The sequence below is a fragment of the Aptenodytes patagonicus genome, chromosome 2 (assembly GCF_965638725.1).
Source record: "Aptenodytes patagonicus chromosome 2, bAptPat1.pri.cur, whole genome shotgun sequence".
Taxonomy (NCBI): Eukaryota; Metazoa; Chordata; class Aves; order Sphenisciformes; family Spheniscidae; genus Aptenodytes; species Aptenodytes patagonicus.
Genome location: NC_134950.1, coordinates 96,568,647 through 96,591,315, shown reverse-complemented (window position 1 = coordinate 96,591,315; position 22,669 = coordinate 96,568,647). Strand labels below are relative to the sequence as shown.

Below are 22,669 nucleotides of genomic sequence, written 5' to 3'. Positions count from 1 at the left end.
TACAAAGGCAAGTCCAGTTCTGAAATGCATGCAGCTGTATTCTTCCCACCTTCAACCTCCATGGCAAGCAGAATTGATCAGGGCTACCTCACAGCACGTGGGCAGTTTTGATATTGCATAGTGTTGCTTGCATACCTGTGCTAAGTCAGCTTCAGTAATTAAAAAACAACAGATGATAATCTTCAGTCATAACGTTTCACCCACTTTCTTATTGCTCATCATTTCTTCTTCTTTTTTTTTTTTCATTGCTCTTGATGTCTACTCTTAGCCATGCATCATATGGTGCCAGTAGGATGTATACCACAGTGCCAGCACACTCAATGAACTTCAGTGATAAAAACCATCACTTCTGCAGTGTGTGGAGTTTCTCCCAGCCAACATGCAGGCATGTTGGAGGGAGAGCACTCCTGATCAATAACTGCTCATTGCTTTTTACTTATGAAACACACATTTTAATTTATATTTCCTGCTGCGCCAGAGGGAACTAATTTCCGGCACCAGAGATGCAACGCAGCTACTTTAAAGCAGAATGGTCCTGAGATGAAATGATGTTACTGACCTGAAACACTTCAAAAAGCTTGATTCCGAAGCCTGCTGTGGTTTGAGCTTGCAGTTTCTGAGCTAGGTTAACATTGCTTTGAATCATTGTGAGACATGATCAGATTGTTGCTTTGTAAATTAAATAATGAAGCATTTGTGTGTGAGAGTTCCTACTATAATTAGTAGTTAGACTCTGCTTTGAAAAGATCAGGATCTGCATCACACGATGGTAGGATCTGGAATTTGTTTTCCAAACTTGACTTTCAGTCACAGAGACATGAAGTCTTCCAAAATCCAAATAATACTTTGTTTGTGTATTAACTGTAGAAACATGAGTGAATAATCAGATAGCCCTTTGGGAAGCGTGATTTTTTTCTAATCTAATCTAAATTTTTTTCTAATCTTCTAACTAAACTAATAATCTGGCTTGAATTACTTAGAGAAAAGCTCCTGTGGTTGAGATGACCTTTCCGTTAGTTCTCCTGTAGATCTCAGCTGTGAAGTAGTGGTAAGTTTCTTTGAAGGATTTTGGTAAAGCAGCAAAAATAAAACCTAGCATTCTTGCCAGCATCTGCATGTATGAATTGCTATTAGCCTGAAGCTTCTGAAGTGCTGTACGAATTGTAACAGTGCTTGTGAATCAGTCTGCTTTCAGATCTGTCAAATGGCATATATTTAACACTTACTAGTCTAGATACAACATTTTAAAACCCTGCCACTCTTGCAAAAAATTTCAATTCCACATAACGATTTTACCCTAGCTATTACAATCACACATCAAACTACGCAACATGGGATATGGGATATCCCAATGTGGGATATGGATGCAATAGTTAAGCAAATTCACTGGAGTTAACATCTGGGTTTTTTTGGAATACGGAGACAGAAATTTAGCGTGGTGTTGGGTTTTTTTTTCAATTTGTAGGCAGAATGTCCCTCATTGCGGTTAAGTAATAGAAAGTTTCATCTCTTTTCCTTGCACAGAAAGTAAGAGTTGAGTAGATTTGAAAATGGTATTAGAAAGACTTGGTGTTTCAACCTGACATTTTAACCTGTGGTATTGTTACACTTATTTATAAATGTTCCTCTCTTCACTACTCTCTATCTCTTAAGAATGGTGTTGAACAGCTTACTACTGTGAAACTATCAGGTCAGAATGCTTTTGTAGTAAAAAACATTAAATATTTCCCAGTCCCATCTAAAATTTTCGGAAGAACTGAGAGCTTGACCTCCTGATTTAACACAAAGAATCTTTCAGTGCCATTTCTTCAGACTAATAATGGGGACATTTCAGATTTCTATTTGTTTTCCTTTTTATAGTATTGGATAAGCGAGGCAGTTGGTAGAAATCACATTGAGGGGGACAACGTAAATTCTATGTCACTGAGATCCATTTAAGCAATATCTGTTCTGGAAATAATCCTATATTAAAAGAATCAATTGCAGACATTTCTGATTTGGAAATGCTAGGGTTTGGGGCAGATATGGGAAGACTATAAAGTCCTGCATCATATGATCAACTGGACTTTTACCTTTGGTTTAATGGCATGATTGCTAATCCCAGGATCAATCGGAAGGTAAAAAGCAAACAAAGCTGTAAACATTTCATGTGCTTTTTGTGCGCTCAATGCTTATCATGAAGAAGACTACACGCAGAGGTTTTGCCTCCACTGGAGTTGCTCTTGCAATTCTGCTCATATCTTAAATGGCTCTGGGTAGTCTGTCCTTATTTAGGTACTGTGCTGTGCTCTTCTTTCTTTTGGGTGCTCCATGTATGTGCTCATCCACGTCCAGATGATTTTAAACCTTAATCTTAAACCTTATTATCTTTCAAGTTTTGAAAGAAAAGGAAAAAAAAAAAAAAGTAGAAGAGCAGCTTGTGGTCAAAAAGTTTCTGTAAGAGCCAGGGCTGTAAGTCCTGAAATATGAAGCCACATCTGCCCTGATCCAGCTGGCTGTTCTGCCAGTCTGTGTCTCCGGGTCACATTTGTATTGGTTTTGGATCAAGTAAGGTGACAACATGCTTCAGGTGCCAGAAAACCTGAGAAGAGGAGAATGAGTTGATGACATTTCTTGCATTAATGTTCCTGTTCTCTATTATCACATTCAGGAGACTGTGACTAAAATGATGCTGAAATGCTGTTTCCAATATCCCATTGAGGAAAAACTCACACCCGTAGTAAAAATCTGTGCTGTAGTATGCTGATATATTGGGCCATTTTTAGAAACATGTTTATTGCAAAAATTTTCCACTGGGTTTTAGCTGAGATTCAGGTTTTGGAGGTATTGGCCTGTTTGAAAATTCACTATCGTTGTTTATCTGTGGTTGTGAAAGCATCAGGAGATTTTGGGATGACAGGAATGGAAAAATCACTTTTCAAAGACTTGTTTGGATTGTGATACTATATATTTAGAATTAAGCATTTCATTGCTATTGTGTAGTAAGTACCAAAATGCACTGAACCTCTGGTTTCTAGGAACATTTAGTCTGTTCTTGTTAGCAGACTGTCCTCCTGTGCTGTAGGTATCAACACATAGTTATTTTGGCTTGTTTATACCATTCGTTACTAACTGAACTAAAATGCAAGAAGCTTACAGTTTCTTGTAGCTTACAGTTATGTAGCAGAAGGTAAGACTACCAAGATAGGCAGCAAACAAATTCCAACTTTACGTGACACTGAATGATACCAAAGTTACGAGGCAGTGACTCTGCACAATTCAGGGTGCTGTTCAGCCCACCTTGACAATGTTTCTGCTTCCCTGCCCTGCAGGAGGCTGCACTCCTGTCCTGGTCCCTTATCTGCCCTCTCCAGCACTTCTCTGGAGGGGAGGAGGAGCAAGGAGTTACTCCACAGTTGGCGCCAGTGAGGGTCTCTGCATCCCAGGTCTTGGGCATGGGATGCAGAAGTCCTGTACCACGCACAGGTGGGAAGGATGAAGAGGATGCCAGTACCATCTGTATTTTGCAGATGGACTGCTCTTCCTTGACTCCCTGTGAGATGAACTTCTGGTTCCCACAGAGACCATGTCAGAGGGAGGAAGGAAATCCCCTCTCATGACAGCTCCACGTTGCAGCCTTCTTGAGACCTAGAACCATAAGTCCAAAATATTTAATAGTCCTGTAGTGTTTAGTGATTTCATGATAGATGTTGGGGTTTTTTTGTAGGAGTATTGTGGAAGATTCAGGTGATCTTTTCTATCTAAAATATGTGGTAGGGATCTTTTTGGTTGTTCTTGTTTTCAGTATTCTGTGGGTTTGGGGTTTTTTTAGAAGATCAACTTTAGATTGATTATAGATGTTTTTGCAGTAACCTATACTAAATGGTAGTCACCAAAAAGAGGATGCATGGAGAGCAATGCCATGGCTAAAGAATGAATGTGAAGAACATGACACTGGAAAGAAGGTCTCTCCTGAGATGAAAGAAAACATTTAAATAGTATTAATGAAACTTTGTGAGGGTAAAATAATGTAATCCCTTTGTCCTATAGCTGAGTGGGAAAGCGGTGTATATTTATGCATGTTCTTGTTTGGATATCTAAGAAACTTGCAAAGGCTGTGAGATACTCAAGTATTTAGTTTCAAGGAACAGAAGTTTAGAAAAATCACCTTTCAAGTCTGGTTCTGCCACAAACTTCGGCAGTGTAGAACGTCATTTATCCTTTTTATCTTTACCTGTTGTCTTGGATTCTCCCATTTTAAAACAGGTAATTCTTCAGTTGCATGTATGACAAAGATGGTTTAAGGCTCGCTTAATATGAAGATGCTTTTTGGTGTTGGGTGCTGTAAGGATATTTTTCTTTTAGGAAATGTCTTTTAGATTTTCAACTTTGCTTTAGAGGGCTTACAGTAGTTTGGATTTAAAGTTCATGTGAGTTTTGAATTTGTTCTCAAGGGTCCTAAAGAGTTTGGTTTGGTTCCTGTGTAATCTATGAAGAAATTCAAGTTTACTTTGTCCTTCCTCAGTTTTGAGTTCTGCTACCATTAAGCTTCTGGGGATGGAAACCCTAATAAGCAATAGGCACCTAGCAAATTATTCTAAAAACTTGCGAGCACTGGTAGTGAATTTCCTGATTATCGTTGAAAAGCACCAAATGCAGAAAGATTTTGGCCAGACAGTACAGAGGCACAATGGGGGTTTTCTGGTTGTTTAATACTGAGTAATATTTTAATCTTAATTCTGTTGTGAACTTGTGTAGAATTGTATATGAATCTAAAGTCCAGCCTTTGTTATTTCACTGGCACATTTCTTTGCAAAACTGGACTTCATGCAGGAGTCGGGAAATGTTAACTAGAATACTGTGTAATGTCATAGGAAAATATATTGCTATAGTCTACTCCAAAAACCAACTAACCCAGTTTTACATGACAGAGGTCTGTTTATTTGAATTGGAGATATTTGGAATAAGAAGGAAATCAAAGCATTGTAAACCATAGTGTTATTTTGGAAGAATCAACAGTAGCTTACAATCACCACTGCACAGATAGTGTCAGGCTAGAAATGTTACTCATTTTCTTATTGATCTCACATGTAAAGCTGGCTTTCAGTTGACCTCAGTCAGAAGGTGGCTGAATTTTGTTCCATACAGTGTTCTATACCTGAGGTTTCTTTACACGTTATCAAAGGATGCTGTAGACTTGGGCATTAGGTATCTGTCTAGCCTGATTATTAGTACAAGTAAAGTACGTTATACCTCTGCAGAAAGTTGAACCTACTTTTTTGCACCAATTCAGCTTTCATTGCACTAAGAGGATCTTAGAGTGCTCACTGTTATTTTACATATCAGTATTTCAGTAATTTTGTGTGTCTGGCTATGAAATTTCTCCAATTTTCTTACCCTTGTTTCTGCCCCTGAACATGTTTAAATAGATTTAGAAAGTGGTGTATGTATTGGAGGTATCTTTTTTTATCAACAGAGAAGTCACGTTAGGAAAAACATTTAGGAAAAATTAGTGGATCTCTTTTGAAGGGAATATAGAAATGGTATGTGGAGTGGCAGAAACACCTGTGAAAGAGTGGCAGAAAGTGGCAGAAACACCTTCTGTTTCATTGGAAGGAAAACTTAAATGATTGGCTTAACAGAAAAATTAATATAGTCTGTTTTTTCCTTTAGAGAAGCAAAAACCTTTTGTAATTTTTTTTAGGCTACATGACATTCTTCGTTGTCAAAAGACTGACTCTTTGCTCTCCTATGACATCCCAATATTTAGCATACTAGTGAGACTCTGAATTCTTGTAGACCAAATTATGGAAAGTCAGGTAAGTGGCATTTTTCTTTATTATATTGCACAGCTTTTAAGTTATACACAGTTTGTATACAGATATATTGTAAAACTTATGTAGGAGAAATGCGCAATATAATAATATTAAAAAGCCACTTACCCACCTTACTGTTTGTGCAGCCAATTCCATGGCCCAGTATTCGTTGTACGGTGGGCATGAAGTCCCCTGTACAGTGCATACTGGGGCACACAGCTGATTAAGAATTAGGTCTTTCTTTTGTGTATCTGGTACACAAAAGGACAAACACAAAGGGCAGCTGTTGTTCAGCTTGTAAGCAATGAGAACAAATTGAGATCCAGTGGTTGTTCTCTTTGGTGGTATTTGACCATTGCTGTTCAAATTTGGTTTTTCTTAAGGCTGAAGGCCAGGAAGGACAGTGACATGGGTTGGAAATCGCTGCAAACCTATCCTGAATTGCTAGTGCTAATACTATTTTCTACTACCATATTAACAAGCATCAGCAGTGACTCATTTAGTTTACAGAACTAAAAGCCACTCTTAACAGTCGTGCGTTAAGGACTTCATTTTTGGTTTTGTTCTTTTACCTGTGCACTCAATTCTTTTACACAGGAGCTGGTTACAAAGAAACTTTACAACAACTGCTGCAAAGAACTAAGGATAACTTATTGTATAGATACACAAAGAGCTAGGGAACTTGAGCAGGAGTAATGTTGCATATTTTTATTGTTATATAAACAAATTTCAAATGCCGATATTGTTTAAAAAGCAAATTCTGTATATGTAAATTATGCAAAGCAGAAAAGCAATGTTTATTTGATCATGGTATGTGCTTGTCAAACCCGTAATTTCCATTGTTCCCTCTTAAAAGTAATCATATGACTGCTCTCTGGTATACGTGCTACAGATTATTTTTGGTGTAGAAAGTGACATTTAAGTAGTACTTAGCAGAGATTTCTATCCATGTCAGCTTTCAGATTTTAAGTGTATTTGCTTTAGCCTTATTTCTTAAGTTCAAAATATTTAAAATCTTTTTTAAATCAAAAGGATGTTTTTATTTATGGGTCTTTACTGTATTCTCTATTGGATCTAGGAAGAATCTTGCTTTTACTTTGTGGGAGAAAATACTGCTTTGGGAATAGATAAACACTGGAATTTCAATCAACATCATGAATTTTTCTGAAAACTTTTGCAGGGTGAGAATGGGAATTTGACTAAAACAGCTCCTTAGTCTTAGCTGTTGTAGAATCCAGCACTTGCTGTAAGAAATCAAAAATAAAGTTGTGGGCATAAACCAGCAGTGGATCCATAAGGTTACACCTGAAGCCAAAGTTGTAATTCATAAGTCGTTTCCACAAAAGTCTGCTTGGTTTTTTTTTTTTCCAATGGAAGTAGAAGTTAAGATGGACTTTTGAACTTCAGTTTGTGGAAAGCTGTGCATGTTTCATCCCAGTTGCAGGGGCAGCTTTGACAAGGCAAGAAAAGTGTTTTAATATCACCTTCAATGCCACCCTTGCCTGTCATAATGAGAAAGATGCCTGTTTGGTGACTGCTTTTTCCCAGCCCAAGCCAGCTGCCTCCAGCTAGACCTTTCTTTGGGAAGATCAATCACAAAATTGCATATATATCTCTTGGGAAATTCAGCGTGTGTGAGCAGTAAGCAGAAACACCAGTGGAAATTCCCTATTTCAAATTTTTCACTGGCTTTGAAAGATTTCCTAGTGATCCTGGTAATTGATAACCATAAATAAAGAGCACTCTTTATAACTTAAATAAACAGCAAAGCATTTTTACTAATTATTAGGCATGAAAACAAATCTCTTCTCTCATATCTAGGATTGGTCCTCCAGATAAGGTTATAAGTATGTTGTCCTGACAATGTAGGTAATTTATGATACAGCCAGGGGTGTAATTGTTCTGTGAATAAAGAGAGGCTTTTAGCTTCCAGGGATATAAAGTATTTTTCATTAATATTAAGTAAACTTTAATGATTGAAGAGAAGAGCGAAGTGGAGGACAGTCATTTATATCCTGTCTAAACTGGCCTACAGCCACATTTATGTTTGTAACAGATTTAGAGTATAGCTAAAATAACAGTAAGGATTTCCTTCTCTTTTCCCATACCCTTTTCACCACTTTTTAAACATACATGTAACTAAAAGGGTAAAGGTTATCTGCTTTTTTACTATAATTTACAGGAGACATTAAAGAAAAATGGAAAGTAACTGTAATCAGTGCTGTTTGAGAAGTAGTGATAGATTGCAACTGGATGGTTTGAGGCTATTAATTGCAATGAGATTATACTAGTTCAGATACCTCTGATGTCAGGTACTTGAAATATTAATTATTTCAAAGACAAATTGGATTATAAATTATTAGTAAATCTCTACCAAGGTGATTAAACCCACTTGTAAACTGTCAAACATGGGTGCTGTTTCAAGTTGTAGTTTAGTCACCTGTATGCTGGAAAGGGAGTTAGGAGTTAAATTCAGGGGTTATGTGGGAATATGTGGAGTAACCGAGTTACTTTTGAGACTGGGTGTTTCCTGTGCTTTATACCCTCTTAATGAATTTTTGTTCAACTTTAAAGTTTTCCTAGTCCACCACTAGGCTTTTCATCTGACTCTGTAGAAGATGCTTTAGAGAGGGAGGAAGCTACTTCTCTAAGGCGGACTTACAAACTCACTTGACCACTTGGGGGAGATAAAAAACAGCAGATCTATGCAGCCCTCACACAGGTCACAAATACAGTCATGGCATCCCCGAATTTCCACTCTGAGGGTCTGCCATTTCTAGAAAGTACTGTTCTCAGTAAAACAATATTTTTTTTTCCAGTAGGACAGATAAAATATATTGCACTGCATGGGTCTTCTTGGTAATACCATCCCGTGTCATTCTTCTTATCATCAATCAAATGTTGTTTATTGAAGCAGATACAGAATTGCTTAATGGTTTGGTATTGGATTTATTGAATTTTAAGGAACGAGAAATTGAAACAGTAGAAGCTGAGGGATGGTTTGGTAGTTTAAAAATCCTGTTAACTTGTTTGTGTAGCTACTGAATTTTGCCGTGTGTTCACACTCTCACATGCACACATAAACACTTAGAGGATTCCAGTCCCCTGCACAAAATAATTAAACAAAGCTCAAAGGCCTGACAGTGTGTACATCCAAAGCAGTGAAGGGGAAAAAAAGCAAGAGGACATCTTTTTCCATTTATTTTCTCCCATCAGTGTTGTTTCATTCCAAGCTTGAAGTCTTCTCACTGATATGTTGTCTGTGGTGTGTGGATATTTGCAGGAGGGTGTTAGCAGAGTTACAGGCATTTCGGACAACTATTTTTTACTCTTCAGTTTTTTACATAAAACGTTTGTTGTGATCATTACAAAAATTGGCATTCTAGATACTCTGTTATATGTACTATTAAAACTGCAATCATCCATGGGAAATATTCCCCAGCAATGTCCTGTTGGTAACTATAATAATAAACAGATGTAGTTTATACAAAGAAAAACTTCTATGATGGGCATCGCAGTTCCTTTCAAGTGCCCTGGGCTGGAGCTAGGGTTTGGGGACGGGGGGGGGGTCCTGTTTTCATTCTGCTTTGATTTTTCTCCTGTGATCTTTCAGTTTCTATTCCTTTTCAGCCATTTCTTGTAGTCGAGGAGCAATTCTCTCCTCCTCGCTCTTGCTGCGTATCTGATGTTAGGTCTCTGATCAAATGCCACTCCCTTGCCAGAGGTACCTCCTGCCGGCTCATTCTCAGACGTGTTCATGCTGCTTACCAAGGTGATAGGGTTGGTGTTTTCTTAAGTAACTTTGCATCCTCCTATGCTGGAGTGAGTCTTGGTCTGCTGAGATGGATCCCAAGAATGTTTTTTTCCTTCCTGGCCTTGCTTTGAGACTTCATGGCCCTGCAAGTTACCTTATGAGGCTCATAAGCCTTGGGGCAAATTGAGATCTTACCCAAGCTGAGTCAGTTCTAATAAGGAAATTCAAGAACCAGAGGTCTTGCCACTCTTCCAGCTCACTTCCAGCTTGATGAGCAGGACCACAAACACTGCAAGATCTGGTTCCTTTCTTCCATTTGCCAACACTCTTCTCCCCCTTTGTTCCTGCCAGCTGGTGCAGAATAACTCTGTCATGCCCAGAGGAGATGGAGCTAAAGCATTTCATGCTTCTGTCACTCAGTCCTGCTGGACTTACCATTAGTGCAACCCCTTGCACCATCAGTGCACAAAATGTTCATCTGCCCTATTAGAGCTGCAGCAGTTTGCTCCAGTTTTTTTCATTTCGCAGATCGCTTCTCTGTCAGTGCTCTAAATGTGGTCCTCTTCTGGCATTGCGACTTGTGGCCTACAGTGACTTCTTCCCTTCCTCCCTGGGGCCCAGCATGAGTCTTTGCTCTGCTGCTTGTAACAGGCAAGATCACCTGGCTGCTTGCTGGGAATATCCGAAGCATGCACAGGGTGTGTTGGTTCCTTGTCCAGAGATCACAGGCATTGAACCTCTGCAGCATCACAGAGCTGTCTGTGGGTGATGCCACATTTAGCAAACTTGTCCTACAGATGCCCTTTGCCTGGAAACTCCAAGATCCCCCTTCCACGTAAGCTACTTCCTCAGGTTGCCCACTGCAAATGCATGTCGGACAAGTTATTGAAAAGAATAAGATTGTTTATCAGTCTTTGGTGTTCGTAGAGATGTGATGTCCATAAAAAAAATTCATAGCCCACCCTCATTCCTCTGTTCATTAGAGAACCTGTAGCATACATTTCAGTCATATTGTGAAACTAGTCATCTCTTCAAAGAACTAAACTTTCCAGTTATTTCAGATAGTTCTCTCAACTAAGAAAATATATGTTAGCCCTATGAAGTGTTGTATTATTTATACATGCTTTTAAAAACAAATAAATGATTTGTAAGTAGATGCAACTGAAATAATTTTCCATCTCCTAATCCGAAAAGCCAAGTATCACACATTTCACATAATGTGTGAATATTATTTTCAGACATTTTGAGAGGTGACTTGTTTCACAATATGACTGTAATGGAATTAATAGAATACTGTGCCCGTATGATTTGTTATGAGGATGGGGTTTGGTTTGTTTTAAAACTTTATAAATAGCCATATAAATGCACTTGTCAGATATTTTTACATTTTTAAAAATACTCCATTCCCCCCAAACTCAGAAGGTGAAAGAGTAAAAGCTTAACATCCTCAGCCTTGTTTTGGCTTCTAATTCCTTGCGTGGTTTGCTTTCTTCTTTGCTTATTTAGATCTTCAGTTTTCCACTCAAATATTTTCTGGCTTTTAATATTGTCTGAGAGTCAAACATAAAATACCATACAGATAATTCTAATCGCAACAGGTATTAGAGCTGATAAGGTAACCCTTTATCCTTCAGTGTTGTTCTGTTCCAAGTTTCCAGCAAGCATTTAGCATCTGTGCTGTGCAGGAGTTCATCTGCCTTATACTGCATAGGGGAGATAATCCATTTAGCAGAAGTAGTTATAGAATATAGAATATTAAATATAGACTATTAAATATAGAATATTTAATTTCCTGAATCCCCTGTAGCTCTAGATACCTGTAGCAGAGCAGAACATGGCTGCTTATGATGGGAAGGAAGAAAGGACAAAATAACATACTCTACGTTCAATACTAGTTATACTCCCATGCCTGCCTTCAGAGGGTGCAGCATCTGGCTGTTGCTTCCCTCTTTTGCCAGAGGGACTTCAAGCATTTTATGTCACTTCTACTTGCTCCATCACAGAAACCTCTGATTGCATCCTCACTCCAGAATCTTTTAAGCTGGTGAAGAAGCATCAATCATCATTCATACCTCTACAATCTGGCATTTAGGTGGAAGAGTGATGTCTCTGGAAGTTGCAGCATTTTGCCAGTGCTCAGCTCGGGAAGGGGTGTCAGAATTTCATTGCTTCCTTTTTAATCTTGGTCACATTTTCCTTAATGCTGTACAAAAATTCCTCTCACTCATTATGCTCAGTTCTGAAGTATGTAGTATAGGTGACATTTCAGTTAGGGAAGGACATGTTGGAACATTATGGTTGATTCAAGTGAGTAATAACACTACATATGATTTGAATGTCTTTTCTTGTGGGTGAGAGAAGAGCTTTTCGCTTTTTAATGTCTTGTTCTTTTAAATTAAAAAAAAAAGTTAATTCCCAAAGCCATAACAAGAATTATAACAGAGGTTTGTTGCTACCCTGCTATATGTCTTGCATGGCCACCTACCCCTGTTTGAAGTGGGTGTAACAGGCTGTCTCACTGTAGGTGAAGAGTTCTGAATCAGCAGCATTTCTGCAGGCACTTCGTGCTTGCTCAAGACTCAGTAATGTAAGGTGTGGCTATAAATATAGGCAGCCAGGGAAGGGCGAAGCTGGCTGAGAATTTTAGTCTACCGTAAAGCTCCTTTCCCCATAGCACACCATTTGACACTTAGGAAGCAGTTAAAGGCTAAACTGGGAATGAAAAGTCGTATTCCAAAATAAATATGTGGAGGGAAAAATGAAGAACAGTGTATGTCATTCTTACCATGTGAGGAAAGTAATCACAGCCATGCTTTTGTTTTCTAAAAATGGGTTTGAAGTGTGCCTCCTTCGCATTAGGCAATTCCCTGAACAATCACTTTGAGCCTATTTTTGCACTTCTGCAAAGAAGCAAAATATTGCTCCTCACATATGTAGAAAGCATAACTGTTTGTTCCAGTGCACAAGAAAGTTAGCTAGTTCTGCACACCTCTTCGGAAAGCTTTGATGTAGGATAAGGAAGATAGCACAGGTTATATACAGTTCTTTCAGTGAATCCTGACAAATGCTTGCTAACCTTGTGATGATGCATGTGTAAGAGAAATTTGTTGTATTTATTATCTCCTGTGGAATGACTGTCACATAGGTCATGTCCACGCAGGCAGGTATTCCTAACGATGTCCAGGCTGTTGCATCACCTTTTGGGTGGCAGGTGCTTTGAAGGATGGGGAGAGCTGTGTGTTCCTTGACCAACCTCTTGTTCATTGCTGTTATCTGGCATCCATTGAAACCATTGGCAACACTGAGCTGTGAGCTGATGATCACCCAAGTTTTTAATAGGTGTGCAAGCCATCTGTGGTTATTACACCACAGCTATCAATGTTGCATTATCTGCTGCCACCACCACCACGTATATCCCCAGTGACCCTTACAGAAGTAGGGTCATTTTCTTCACAAAAATATTTGTATCTTTTGCAGTTGGTTATTGTGTGTGTGTGCATCTGTTTTTGTAGTACTGCAAGAACATTTGTGTTTCACTTCACAGATTGCTAGGCCTTACATCTACTGTGTTTAGATCTCAATTTTGCTTGGAGAATCTGCATCCTCTACATGTAGTAACAGTGGTCTTCTGCTTTATAGAGTGTGCCTGGAAGTAAACAGCAGTTTTCAATAAAGCCTCCCAGTCTACCCCATTCTCTTTATTATTATGAGCAAAATTTGTATGTATCATAGCCCAATGAATACATACATGCTGTTTTAAGTCAGCTTTACCTTCTGCAATAGAGTTGTATTAACCCTTAACCATATCTGAGAAAACACCTGTTAATGGAGCTATAATGTAGCTCTTGGTAAACGGTGCTAAAAGGTTTCTGCAGGCTGAAACAAAATATGCTTCAAACTTGAATGGGAACAAGTTCAGAGATCTGGTGTGGCATTATAAGATGCCTACAGTGAAACCTATGATTGTTTCTGATTGTAAATTAATGGAGAATTCTTCACAGTAATGGTCATCACGTTGGCATAGCAGTGCTGCTGTGACAGTGAATTGTGTTTTTCAAGAACTGTAATGTTATGTCAAGAGGGTCATTACAGCTGAGCAATCCAACCAAAATGCCCTGAACAAATGAAACTGCTTGTTTAACAGCACTCTGTTGATCAGTGCTGTATAACTACTTCATGGTTTCAGTCTGGAAAGGCATCTCTGAGGACCAAGAAATTAGGCAGAGAAGTAGCATAAGAGAAAAACTCAATCTAATAGTTACTGGACAATGTGGGTAATGTAAAACCCAACCTGATGCCGTTGTTTTGTTTTCTTCATGACAACAAATTATTTTAACATCACTGTTATGTAAAGCGAGAAATCAATAAAATTTCGTTTCATGGGATTGTACCTATACTCATAGGGACTGTGTTCAGTAATTATTTGTACTTTTTTTTTTTTAATTCCCAAGCAGAGCAATCCCTTTTGTTAAAGACATGCCAGTGTATAAAAAGGTTTTTCTTCTTTTTTGAGATTGTATGTTTACCGCTAAACAAAGTTCACGCAAAGAACAATTGATTTATAAGAACTTGACTTATTCTTCATTATCTTTAGTATGAGATTACATTGTATTAGTTGATGTTACCATGATGCAAAAATATTAGATTGAAAATTAGAATTAAAAAAAGGTACTACCTGTAGGTAGTTACTACAAAATGACCTAATAAAGCATAAGTTTTATAGTTTCCCTCTGATTTGTATTCACTTCCTATGTTTTTGTAGGTGACTTCTGGCTTTTTTAAAATTAAGCAACAAAAAAAGGCTGGGCAGAGGATACTTTCTTTTCCAGATACATAGGTAAACAACAGGAATGGCTAATATACCTGTTGCAGTGGATTTCTTTTTTTTTAATCCCCTGAAAGTATATTTCTGAAGTCTGCCATTTGTGGCTGGGTCTCCTTTGGTCCTTTGTTGTTGAAAGTTTGCATCAGTGTCCACAGGTCTGTGGGATCACTCGCTGTTTAAACTTTTGGGGGAAACTATGATGTGTCCAAGCTACTGTTATAGCTGAGGGTAGCCCAGTCAGCATCTTCATACTGGGTTGTAAGATGATGAATTGAACATACAGAAGAAGGAAATCGGAGGAATCTTCAAAATCTTCTTTATGCAAATATTTGGACATTATCATGTTTCTGTAATTTTCTCCTGCAAACCACTTTGAAGAAGTTGGAGAGGGGAAGTAGCCAGTGTATACAGTTACCAGGCAGTCTGAATAGCAGAAATCTGTATCATAGAATCATTAAGGTTGGAAAAGACCTCTAAGATCATCGAGTCCAACCGTCAACCCAACACCACCATGCCCACTAAACCATGTCCCTAAGTGCTGCATCTACCCGTCTTTTAAATACTTCCAGGGATGGTGACTCAACCACTTCCCTGGGCAGCCTCTTCCAATGTTTAACCACTCTTTCAGGAAAGAAATTTTTCCTCATGTCCTGGCACAACTTGAGGCCATTTCCTCTCGTCCTATCGCTAGTTACTTGGGAGAAGAGACCGACACCCACCTCGCTACAACCTCCTTTCAGGTAGTTGTAGAGAGCGATGAGGTCTCCCCTCAGCCTCCTTTTCTCCAGGCTAAACAACCCCAGTTCCCTCAGCCGCTCCTCAGAAGACTTGTTCTCCAGACCCCTCACCAGCCTCCTTGCCCTTCTCTGGACACGCTCCAGCACCTCAACGTCCTTCTTGTAGTGAGGGGCCCAAAACTGAACACAGTATTCGAGGTGCGGCCTCACCAGTGCCGAGTACAGGGGCACGATCACTTCCCTGGTCCTGCTGGCCACGCTATTTCTGATAATTATTTGTATCTTATTTTACAGGCAGAGCTTCCCTGAATGTTAGTAGGGAACAAGGGGTCTCATACGAAGACAGGACATGGCAGAAAATTCTGGGGAGAATGCAGAACAATTTTTGGGAAATATTCTGATGTATTTGATTCTCGCTGTAATTAAATGGTCTTTCAGAGCAATGATTAATGTGGAATCCAGCAGTTCACTGTGGGAACTGCTTCTTTCACATATATACAGAAGTGGTTGATTGAAACTAAATTATATTTATATGACAGAAGGTGTAAAAATACAAAATGTGTTGTAAGCCCTGTTTAATTCAGCAGATAAATGTCAAGTCATCTTTTGTGTCTTTGGTTATGCATTTTTAACATTGTTTTAACGTGTTGGCATTATGTATTTTATTCTATGGGGAAAAAAAAAGAAAAGAGGGGCTTTCTGAGCTTGTGAATTTTATACTGCTAGAATCAGAAATTTCTCCTGAATCTGTCTTTCCATAACAGATTAGAATAGCAGTCTCTCTGATCTCTTGGGGCTTCTAATTGCGATTTTTTTAAAGTCTTTACTGAGCTAGTATTTGAGGCAATACAGAATTTAGAAATGCAGCCCATCAGCAGTTTGCTGTATTCTGGTTTCTCCATGCAGAATATTAAGGAGGTATGAATGAAGTTTAATAAAATACATCGAGGCATTATGCAACTATATATTGCTGCCACAAAAATATTACAAGAATTTTGTAGAAAATTAAAGGGTATCATGCTATTGACATGAAATAAAATCTGTCTTAAACTTCATAAATAAAATCTAATTATGAATGCCAATATATGGAATTAAAGGAAGGAAGTAGTAGGATGCAGGTTTTCAGTACATCCTTTTTAGTGGTTTTGCCATACAAATGTACAAAGGGAAAAGCAGCATTAGAAGATGCAAGGCAGAGTCTCCCCTAGCTCTCCTTTGTTCTGCAACACCTCTCCAAGGCTCTCACATGTTCTGCTGAGACGGGCTGGTGCATGCCCGTTTCTTGGAGGAAGTTCGTTTTGGAAATGAGACGTTAAAAGGAAGTAGTTCACAGCTGCTGCTTTTGGAGAGGAGGAAGCCCTGTTAACAGGAGAAATGATGAAAGGAAGAGAAGACTTAAGGGCACAAGGGTTAAGGATGAATTAACGGATAGAATGAAGCAGGGTGGGAAAGGAAAAATAAGTATTAGTTGTTACTGCATTCCCCCGACTATTTAAGGTTTTCAGCTCCCTGGTATTATTTATGTGGGTTTGACCACCATAACGTACAAACAAAAACCAGAGAGATGCAAATCTTTCCCAATTAGTGTCTGCCTAAGAAATAACCTACTTTTTAATTACGTCTCCATTTCTTCTAGCTTGCTGTCCCGAATCTGTCAGCTTTTACCACCTCCTTTGTAAATGATATGCCCTCATGTCAGGCAAAAAATTTTAACCTGTTTTATAGTTGATGATTTGGTGCAGATACAGAATCACAGTGATGTTAGAGACATGTTTTTCAACCTGTGGTAGTTGCACCTATTCTGCCCATCCTACCATTGTACAAGCCGTGTTAAATCAGAGCAGGTTCTTTAAGAAACACTTTTTTGTTTCTGCCTGAAGATGTACGTTAATCTGGTACATAAGTAAAATGAAAAAGAAAGACCCCACCAGGGTTTTCCTGCGCTTTCCCCCGGTGCAATTAAGGTCTTGTGTTGATTTCACAGTTCAGCATATTGGTGTTTGTCAAATGACACTAACTCTGGTAGGAACCAAGGGAAATTGGAGTCTTTTTTTTTCCCCTTTTTAAATTAAACTGTTTGGCTGAAGTGTCCAATTAGCACTGGTCCAATTACAGGATACCCTGGTGAAGGAAAGCAGGAAGCAATGCATCTTGCTTCCTAAGCAGAAACTTCATTTTATTTTTAATCAGTGCTATTAAGGAAGACTTCCTTGGGACTAGGCTTCACTGAGGGTTTGTTCATTATCAGCTCAAGGTGAAGCCCAAGGGAACCTTTCTTATTTCATACCAGAATTGATTTAAAAAAAAAAAATATAACAAGTACATGCACAGGGGGTTGGTGCATGTATTTAAAAATGGAGTTGCCATTGGTAACACAGCTGATTTCCTTTGTTGGAAAAGTCATTGTTCATTACTTACCCAAAGAGAAAGGTTAATGGTCTGTAGTGGTCTGAAGAAACCCCTACAGAAATGCACAGCAAGGATCTAATGTTGTTATACAATAGTGCTTTCTACATACTTTTCCTTAGGTAAGACAGACATAGAAGATAGCTGTTGCTGTTCTAATAAATATATTTGATGTAAAGCAGTACCCGGTATACTGGAAAATGAAAAGGCTCCTGCTACTGTCAAACAGACAGCTGTCACCAGGGGCACAAATTTTGATTTCTTTATTGATGTTTGCAAAACATGCTGGCTATACTTTGTATAGAACTGCTGCACTTTTTTTCCTTAAAAAGCATCTTAGTTGTAGTAGAAGTGACTTATTTCGTAGTGTGGCTGTTGCTTTAATTGCTTTCTTGATAGCTTAAAACCGTTACTTTTGGCACAAGTTTTTATTCTTGCAGTTTGAAAAAAATTTAAAATGAGATCTTGTGTAGTACGTTTGATATTGAGGTATTCCGAAGAATTTTGTTGGCTCTTGAGCAGAAACTTGAACACTTCAGAGACATCATCACTGAGACACACCTGTGATACAGGATTAAGCCAAGTCACTCAGCAGCTCAGGGAAGAAAATGCAGGATACTTGTTTCAAACCAAAGAAGAATTTCATGGGGATAAACTGCAACCGTTGGTCTGCAGTTGAAGAAAAGCTCTGAGTTGACAGTGCCGCTGGAAATGACAGTCCTGCCTCTGGTCCCTTGTGTGGGTATAAGTAGTTGGTGTGGTACATGGGAAGGGGGATCAGGCTGGCTAGGAAGCAGTTTTTTCCAGGCGGGTACCAGAGTGGTGGTGGTGGTTAGCCTGGCCCCTTTCCCGGTCACTTCACCAAACAGCTGTACAGATGTTGGTGTCAGCAGGAGCAGAGTGGGGAGGAGAAAATGCAGGAAGGGGCATGACTGCTTTTTTTGAGTGACAGTGATAGCCAATAACAGGATAAAACGTGCATCAAATGACAGTCACTGATTTTTAAAAGCTGTGGAATAACATCCCTCACCTTCTGAAAGATGCAACTGGAGCTTAATCAAAGGTATACAAAGAGCATCTTTCAGCAGTAGTGCTGGTATAAGCAGTTCCACCTTAGAGAAACAGGAGGTTGGTTTCCCAGTGAAAGCGTCTAGGCAGCCCCCAAACCGGAGGATCAATCACTTACCAGCGGCTCACAGCAGAGTCAAGCGGCAGAGGCAGAGCCCACAGTAGACTGCACTGCTACAGAGAGAAACGTCAACCAAACCATGCGAGTGGGGACAGCTTCAGGGCCATTGCTTCTCAGAGTTTAAAGATAACAACAGGCAAGTGGTCCTCAGTGCTTCTGAGTAATAATTCTGCCAGGACTAACTTGAAATAAGTAATGCCACATATTAAATCATTAGAAACCTTTCTTGCAGCACTCGCATTTTCCTCTCATGCTGACCGTTCTCAGCTGGCTATAGCTTGAGAGAAGATAACGTTGCATATTAAATATGTATCGGCAGCTTCAATTTATTTAGTGCCAGATGCTGCCAAAACGTCTTTTTTGTCAATGCTATTAGCATAGGTATTGGAATACTGTGTGAAATTTCTTTTTAATCTGCTCCTACAAGCCGATAGCTGAATGTTACCATAGATCACAGCCTGCTGAACCTAAAATTATTGCTTTAGTCTAACTTTTCCACATTGAGTAAAAACTTCTAGAAGGCACAGATCTTTACGTTGATTTACTTGAGTGATATTTGATGAACTTGCAAATTTTGACCATGTCACTTAATAGGGATGTATATTTTCCTGCCATAATGGAAAATTTTTGAACCCGGTTGTCGTCCTCCTGTTTTGACTTGCCTTCCTCCCCAGTCTTCTTCCTGTCCCAGCATCCTCATTTCACTTACTATAAATTGTTCCTTTCTTCATGTTTGGTAGTTTTACCTTAATTAGTTATAGAGGGCACTCTACAAACATTTAAACTTTGTTGCTGTACTGAAGGAGAGGTGGGGCTGGGGAAGAGCTTTGAGAGTATAGACAAAGGAGAGCAGCTGAGCTAGTTTTGGTGAAGCAGATCCTTCTGCTGAAAGTTGCTGCTACCTCAGCTGAGGCGCAGTAACCAGCTGCGGGTACATCCCTAGCCTGCTGCAGTACAAATAAAAACTACTGGTACCTAAGTAAGCTTACTTCATTTTGCATCATGGTAGACTAGGAGCGCAGGTGCAGTCAGTTGCTGTACCTCAGCTGAAAGGTTAGAACTTCTTACACCACTCTGATGTGTGCTGACAGTTGTCAGGCCACATGTTGTGCTAGAAATGCTCCTTGGGAATGGGTGTGTGAAAAACAGCTTGTAAATTAGCTTTGGGAAAAGTCCTCAGTGACAAAGCTTGTGTGGTGAAACTGATAGCCCTAAGGCGGGGGGGAAAGTACACATCTTATCCAGGGAATTGTGAGGAAAACCGCAGGCTTGCTCAGCACCATTGCAGCTCACAAATACATCTCTACCAAAGCAATGAAATACACCATTTGTGTGTGACAGTTGCATTGTACAGAATTGCCCTTCAGCTGTATGTATTAGTTCTGTTTTTAGCTGCTATTCTTTAAATGAACAGCATGAAAGGGAAGAACAAATCACTGTATTTTCCATATGTGTCTTTAAGTCTCTTCCTTCTAAGTAATGCTTTTCTGCTGCAGTGAGTAATTTGTCAATCCCATTGCTGCTACCTGTGAGTTAGCCTTCTTTTGACTTGTCAGTTTGCAGCAGCCTTTTTCTAATTATATATGCAAATAAATTTGGGTGCGCTACCTCAGATAATACTGCTTATCTGCATAAAGATGTTTGCTTTCTAATTTTTTCCTTAGTTAACATGCTATTCATTTTGCTCAACTGGCGAGGAATGCAGGGAAGGGAGGGAAAATAGTACATCACTAAGTAGAACAAGGGTTGACAGCAGGTTACATATTAATAGAGAATAATAATTTTCAACACAAGGACCTGTTCCAAAGAGAAAACTCTACAAGGTTTTATGAATCTTTCCGAAAGCATTGCTGGTTGAACTGTTGCTTTTCACTCTGAACTTGCAGGTTGTATATTGTGTCCCTGCTTTTTGTGCTAGTAATTAGAATAGTTTCTATTGCAAATAGATTAAATATTGTAAATATTATAAATGTAACTTTCCTGTCTGGTTTAGAAGGTTTTGTGGCACTTTTATGTCTGTGCTTCAGGCCATAGTTTAGTTAACATGTTTTCAGTGTCAAAATAAGCAATTCCTCACCTTTTTTGTGATAGTGTCTCAATTTGTGAAGCCAAAACAGTGATCTAGATCAACAAAGCTGATTCAGCTGAAAAGTAACTTGTTTTATAGTTGTGGAAGAGGAGAGCTGTCATTCGCTCACCAGTTTATTTTTTAGTGTTTGTTAGAAAGTTATCTTGCTCACCTCATGGCCATGAAAGTATTTATCGTAATAATTAAGGAATAACGGGGTAGTGACAGAAGGACCTGCTGAAGTTGGCACAAGCAGCACGACCACCAAATAGGTGTGGGCTCAAACATCAGCATCCCCAAAAGGTACAGTCTAGCTGGGGAGCTGAAAAAATTGAGACGATGTCCACATTAATCCATAGAGCAGATCTGTAAAGCAAAATACTTTGTGTCATGAACCTGATGTCTGCATTGTATATGCTTTGGGTTTTGGTTTTTACTGTGGACTAGCTCTTGTCTAGTCCCGACGGCTTAATGCTCAGTTACTGCTAGAGTACAGTCAGTGTGGTTCTGGAGAAGATCTCCCAGGCGGTTGAGTCGGAGCAGAATCCAGCCCATGCACTCCGAGACACTGGGTCACGATGTGGAGCAAAGCATGGAGGATGAAGAAATTCACTTTACAAGTGCGCTCCATGTACAAAGTAAAACCTCAGTGTAGATGCACTGCAAAAGACTTAGTTGTCCACAGTGACAAGAGCGTGTGGTCGAACAAGGAATTAGCGATGGCATTCTGAGTCCTATCGTATTATAACTTCTAGGCAAGTTTCCTTCTGAATTCCCTTTACTACTGAGAGAAACCTTAAAGTAGAATAGGAGGATGGCGTAATAATTAGCAGGCTCTAGCTATATACACAACTGAATTGTGCTTCTGCCAGTGTGAGAGTTCAGCAGTTAATACCTGTGACACACTAGTGATATGTTTAATGGGTGTATTGATACTAAGAAGCATGTGATGGTGTAAAGCACAGGGACTTTCATTACAGTTTTGGCAAACCTGAGCTGAAAGAAAAAGCAGCACAGATGGCTGAAAATAGTAGTAAAATATTCCATTTCATGTCTGCAGAAATCATTAGACAGCGGTTAAGGAGGTGGTGTTAATGCATCAGATTCACTTGGGGAGTTACGTTTCTGTAATGTCCACTAAAACAATGATGCTTCTATTTTTGTTTTTAAATGGAGCCCTTGCCAAGTGCAGACGTGTTTCTCTGCAGCCATGAAATGGATTTATCGACAGTAAAGAAGATGCAGTTTCTCTCAGTGGCTTCTGTTTTACTTCTGCCAGCTCAGCACAGTAAGCAAGCAGTAGCGTGGCTGTCGTTTTCTGTCCACCATTGCCAAAATTCAGTCTTATCAGTCTTACGGAGTTATCACAAAAGTAGCATGTTGATTTCATGCTGACAGTAAATAAAGATGACAATTTTTATATGCTAAATCAGAAGATCCAAAATGTGACCTACTTGTCATGACACGTGACACACAACCAGCTTAAATGCGACATTTCATAATAAGTGAACCTTTGAAACTTTTTGCAGAACTTAGGAAGACTCTGGGCCATACAGCGCTTTGATCAAGTCTGTTTTTAGAGCACAGTACATATGATTAGCCAATGTTTCATCATGGGTGCTGAATGCTTCTTACATTACTGCAAGAAACAAGGCAAAAATCTCTCAACTTTTTTGGCTGCAGAGTTAAAAAGCATGGCTTTATCGCAGTGTGTGACAAAGTTGCACAGCACTGATCAGCCCTGTAATTGCATCTTCTCTGGAATGCTAACAAAATCCTTTACAAGCATCACTGGAATAATACAGGGTCATTTATTGATCTTTAGTGTCCATGAAGAACTGCAGTCTTATTGATTCATCTACCATTTACAAGCCTCTATCTTGGTCTTAAAACCC

The 22,669-nt window shown here is 39.2% G+C and overlaps 1 protein-coding gene across 2 annotated transcripts in view; it reads left to right on the top strand.

Moving 5' to 3' along the window:
- LYRM4 (LYR motif containing 4) overlaps window positions 1–22,669 on the top strand; it is a 98,755-nt gene that overhangs the window by 43,654 nt on the left and 32,432 nt on the right. Inside the window, exon 3 of one of the 2 annotated variants that reach the window (XR_012994663.1) lies at window positions 5,684–5,798. The exons of the other annotated variant lie outside the window; for it this stretch is intronic. The gene's annotated coding sequence lies outside the window, so the exon portion shown is untranslated. The remainder of the gene's footprint in view (window positions 1–5,683; window positions 5,799–22,669) is intronic. 2 annotated transcript variants of the gene reach the window in all.